The following is a 5,965-nucleotide window of genomic DNA, read 5'->3' on the forward strand; positions in this document are numbered from 1 at the left end:
GTTTTAAGAAGATTGCTTAAATTTTGCAACTTATTAGTGAAAAAGAAATGAATACTTCCTGAGTTTTAGAGTTGTTTTATTAATTTAGAGCCGTTTTATTAATTTAACCTTAAACATACTTTTAATCAGAAGTTTGTACTTGGTCATATTTACTTGAAAAATTATCCCCAAGTAAAACGTTCAGAAAGGCCATGCGTTTCAAAGTTTTCAGAAAGAAAATATTTCTTTGAAATTTTAAACTGAGTGTTACCATTTATAATGGATACTGATGAATGATACAAGTATAAGCAGATATATAGATGATAAATAAATGTATAGAGATAAGGGAGGTAGAACTATGGATATATGTTATGGGACTATCTTTTTGTCAAAACATAATTATGTGCTAGTAATTACATCACTGATTATATTCTTAATATGCTTAATGTAATGATGTATTGGGAAAGGGAAATTTTTATTTCCAGAAATGGCACTGAAGCTATGAATTAAGTTAGGTAGATTATAGAGCAGTAATTGGTTATATACAGTTATGATTTCCAGTCAAAACAATGTTTTCCAAAATTATTCATGTTGGCTCTTTGTTTCTTAAACCCCTTTCACTGAATTTATAGCATACATGTGTATTAATACTAAAGTATTTTCTCTCAGTCTTTGGTATGTCTTCTCATTTCTTAGGGTATGTTTCACAGAAGAGATGTTTTTAATTTAATTTTTATAAAGTTCAATTTATCATTTTTCTTCATCATGGGTTACGCTCTCAGTGTTACATCTAAAAGCTTGCTAAAATAAAGGTCATGAAGATTTTCTCCGGTGTTTTCTCCTCAAGGTTTTATAATTTTGGAATCTACATTGAGGTATATGACTTATTTTGAGTTCATTTTTATGAAAGGTATAAATTATGTATCCCACTTCCCTTTAATTTTGCTTTATCTTATTTCAGTCTATTCTCTTCCATTCTCTTTTATTCATTTTATTTTTTAAAATCTTTTGTATATGAGTGTCCAGTTGTGCTGGCAGCATCATATATTAAGAAAAGATAACCCTTTTACATTGGATACATCCCAATTTGTCAAAAATTAGTTGACTACATTTGTATCTTTCTAGGCTGTCTATTGTACCTATTATGTCTAATTCTAATACCATATTGTTTTGAGTACTGTAGCTTTATAGTGAGTCTTCAATTTGGGTAATATGATTCCTCTGACTTTTTATTAAAGTATTGTTTGGCTGTTATAATATCTTTGCCTTTCCATACAGATTTACAATTAGTTTGTTGATATTAACAAAAATTTCTTGTAACTTTGATATTGTGTTGAATATATAAACTTAATTTGAGATAGTTGACATCTTGAAAATATGGAGTCTTCCATTTATATGTTCAGCACATATCCCTACTTATTTCAATATATATTTTTAAATTTCTTTCATCAGTGTTTTACAGTTTTCCACATATTAATCTTGTATCCTGCAATTTTACTGAACTCATTTATTAGTTCTAAAAGGTCTTTGTTTTTGTTTGGTTTTGTTTTCTTTAGAATTTTCTGCATTGATAATTGTATCATCTCTGAATAAGGACAGTTCTATTTTTTTTCCTGTGAAATCTGTATGTATGTCTTTTATTTCTTTTTTTCTGTTGCAGTAATTATTACATCCAGCACAATGTTAAGTGGAAGAGGTGAGAGAGGATCTCCTTGCCTAGAGACAATAGCATATGGGATTATACTGACTCTAAAATAAGCTTAACATACCTGGTGGCCATTTGCATGTTTTCTATGTAGAAGAGTCTATTCAAGTCCTTAGCTCATTTTTTTATTGAGGGTTAGATTTTGTTTTGTTTGCTTTTGTCACTTGTGTTTTTTGTGTCACAACCAAAAAATCATTGCCAAGAGCAAAATCATAAAGCTTTTACCCTATGTTTTCTTCTGGGAGTTTTATACTTTCAGGTCTACAGATATATGAAAAGATATTAAATCTCATTAATCATTAGGTTGACTCAAATTAAAGCTGTTAGGAGGTATCACCTCATAACTATTAGGATAGTATTATCAAAAAAGGAAGAGATAACAAGTGTTGGTGAGGATGTGGAGAAATTGGAATACATCAGTACTGTTGATGGGAATATAAAATGGTACAGTCATTATGGTAAACAGTATGGGGGATTCCTCAAAAAATTAAAAATAAGGTACCATATGATCTGCAGTCCCACTCCATTTGTGGGTATTTATCCAAAAGAGTTGAAATCAGGATCTCAAAAAGACATCTGCATTTCCATTTTAATTGAGGCATTTTCACAATAATCAAGATATGGAAACAACTAAATGTCAATCAACAGATGGGTGGATAGCTGGACTGAGTGCCCGTGTCCCAGAGCTAATGGATCATTTGGAAATGGCAGAGGTGCAAGAGACACTGAAGTGACTTCAGAGCCAGAAGGGAATGCAGGGCATCATTGTGGTGAACACAGAAGGCATTCCCATCAAGAGCACCATGGACAATCCCACCACCACACAGTATGCTAAACCTCATGCACAACTTCATATTGAAGGCCCGGAGCACCCTGCGTGAAATTGACCCCCAGAAAAACCTTACCTTTCTTCAAATTCGCTCCATGGAAAATGAAATTATGGTTGCACCAGATAAAGACTATTTCCTGATTGTTATTCAGAATCCAACTGAATAAGCCACTCTCTTGGCTTCCTACGTCATTCCTTAATGTAATAGCCCCTAAGAGTGATAATGTTAATCATCTGGCAGGTGGAAATCACCTTAGAGCCGACTTAGACTGATCCAGTGACCAAAGTCATCAAAGTCATCCCTCTGCTGGCCAGTCACCCTTGAATTCTTGGGAGGACCTTCTTTCCTCGCCTCCAGATTTTGGAGCAAGAGCTTTGAGCAGCCCACACACCCTGCTTCCTTCCGTCTGACCTTCGGTTCACTTTGTCACCCTTGGAAAAGTCTGTTTTGTTTGTTTGTTTGTTTGTTTTGTTTTGTTTTGTTTTGTTTGTTTTGTTTTTTTAAAACTAAAAATAACTAAAAAAGGAAAGAAAGAAAGAAAGAAAGAAAGAAAGAAAGAAAGAAAGAAGAAAGAAAAAGAAAGAAAGAAAGAAAGAAAGAAAGAAAGAAAGAAAGAAAGGTAGGAAGGAAGGAAGGAAGGAAGGAAGGAAGGAAGGAAGGAAGGAAGGAAAGAAAGAAGAAGAAGAAGAAGAAAGAAAGAAAGAAAGAAAGAAAGAAAGAAAGAAAGAAAGAAAGAAAGAAAAAGGTGGGTGAATAAAGAAAATGCAATATATACAAACAATGAAAGACTATTTATTCTTTTAAAAACTGGAAGAACCAAAGAATATTATGGTTAGTGAAATGAGCCAGTCACAGAGGATGAATACTTCATGATTCCACTTAAGAAGAATCTAAAATAATTAAACTGATAGGGATCCCGGGGTAGCGCAGCAGTTTGGCACCTGCCTTTGGCCCGGGGCGCGATCCTGAGGACGCGGGATCGAATCCCACGTCGGGCTCCTGGTGCATGGAGCCTGCTTCTCCCTCTGCCTGTGTCTCTGCCTCTCTCTCTCTCTCTCTCTCTCTCTCTCTCTGTGTGTGTGTGTGACTATCACAAATAAATAAATAAATAAATAAATAAATAAATAAATAAATAAATAATTTATTAAACTGATATAGGCAAAAAGTAGATGGAAGTTGCAGTTGCCAGAGCCTGGGGCAAGGGTGTAATGTGAGTTGCTGTTAAACGGGTATTAGATTTCAATTATACAAGATGAATAAGTTCCAGAGATCCAGAGATCTACAATGTGCCTATACTTAATAATACTGTATTGTATACTTAAACATTGTTAAGTGGGTAAATCTCATATTATTTTGTTATTGCCACACCTATTTAAAAAGGAGAAAAAAAATAGGGATGCCTGGGTGGCTCAGTGGTTGAACATCTGCCTTCAGCTCAGGGCATGATCCTAGGGTCCTGCGATCCAGTTCCGCATTGGGCTCTCTGCAGGGAGTCTGCTTCTCCCTCTGCCTATGTCTCTGCCTCTCTGCATTCTCTCATGAATAAATAAATAAAATATTTTTAAAAGGAAAAAATAAACATAAAAGTGAATTGAATGAAAAATGAGGAAGATAATACTATTTTATGGAACAGTGCATTTCATTCAACAAGTAATATAAAATATATGATTTGCATTGGAAATATAAAAGCTATCTAAATCTTTGTAAAAGCTTCTTACTACCACTTTACTGATCTTTCCCTTATTTCCTCAGTTTCCAAATATTTTGATATTTAGAAAACAATGCTGGAAATTTAATATAGGGCATGTGAGAAAGATAAGTATTAAGAAGAAAATAAATGTTTACATAATAGATGAACAGATTTGTTGTGTGTTGTGTGTGTTTGTGTGTATGTATTTGGTTAAGTTGTTCACTTTCTGATGAGACCTAAAGAGAGATGAGATACATATTTACCATGACTGTCTGAAGGCTAGCAGGAGACTTGCTACCCAGTATGTTTATTCAGCTCCATAGAGGCCTATAGGATGCGACTAATTTTAAAAATAATAATTTCAAAGTCTTTTGCATTTAAAAGCTCTTGTTTACCCCAGACAAGTCCTGCCTAAAAGTACAAATTTTATAATCCTTCATTAAGTTCAGGATTAGAGAGAAGGCAGATATGACATTGCTGAGCAAGTCTCCACCTCCTGAGTCCTACCATTTCATAAGCCACACATCCTAGTGGAGAAGCCACATTAAGCTGCCCCTGCACAGACCCAATCCCACAGCAAGAGAATGCCTGGTACCTGGAGCATAATGCATTCTCAGCTGCCCTGAATGCAGAGAATGATCTGTGATTCTGATACTCTGTAATCCTTGAATCTGTCAGAATACAAACATACAAACACATACACACACGTGCGTGCACATGTGCACACAAATGTGTGTGCTAATATATCCTTGCCCTTAAATCGCACTTCACCAGTACAGGAGAAACTCTATTCTGTATGATTATACTACTACCTTAATCAGATTTTTTGTCTGTTTCAAAGTATTCAGTTTTTGAAAAGAATTAAGTTTGAAAGTTATCTTACAAAGTTAAATTTTGCCTTGAATATGTACTTTAAAGGAAAAATGAAATGTATTCAGGTAAAAAAGAATCCTTCCACGATGCAAAGATAAAATAAAGCCTCCTGCTTTTAAAATTAGTATGAAGAATTTAGATTATAAGGTAATATTTTAATATTCATACTTAAAAATCAACCTGAGTAGGTCTATTCTTCATTCATTCACTATATTTATGTATGTATTATGTGTCTGAAAATTTTAGATACCAATCCCTAAGCTTAATTTCCCATCTCAGCCAAAAATTTTAAATGTATTGATATTTATAAAATTTGTTTATGTATTGTTAAAATTAAGAAAACATATATTGTAGGGATGTCATTATTTCTATCGACACATAGTATATATAAAAATGCTTATTCAAAAAGGATTATACTAGGTCTATATTTCATCATGCCTGATACTTCAAAGATGTGATCTCACATTTTTTATTTATTATATATTTACAGTACATAATAGGAATTAAAGATTTATTTTCATTAGGCATACATGTACATAGACTTATTACCAATTTGAAATTAATTTTTCATCTTTTTCTTACTCTGAGTATTTTACAATTTTTAAGTTAAAACTGATATTATATAATTGATATCATTATATATGTCAAAACATTCCTGAATAAATTTGTTGGCTCACTTATGACATCAACATTAATGCTCATCATACTCATAATTTTTGATCACATGTAGCTTGAATCCAATGTAGGTAACAAGGCAACTCTTACAGCAAGGGCACAATGTGAGAAAAGTAGAGGCCAAATAATAATGAATAACTAAGAGCACTACATTTAAAAGATCTTAGAAACTATAACAGTACTCAGTTTACCTTGTCAACAACATCTGCTACA

The 5,965-nt window shown here is 33.2% G+C and overlaps 1 pseudogene; it reads left to right on the top strand.

Moving 5' to 3' along the window:
• The first annotated feature begins 2,388 nt into the window (after positions 1-2,388).
• LOC144315144 (dynein light chain roadblock-type 1 pseudogene) lies at positions 2,389-2,957 on the top strand (annotated as a pseudogene).
• Positions 2,958-5,965: the final 3,008 nt, after the last annotated feature.

This window comes from Canis aureus, chromosome 6 (assembly GCF_053574225.1).
Source record: "Canis aureus isolate CA01 chromosome 6, VMU_Caureus_v.1.0, whole genome shotgun sequence".
NCBI lineage: Eukaryota > Metazoa > Chordata > Mammalia > Carnivora > Canidae > Canis > Canis aureus.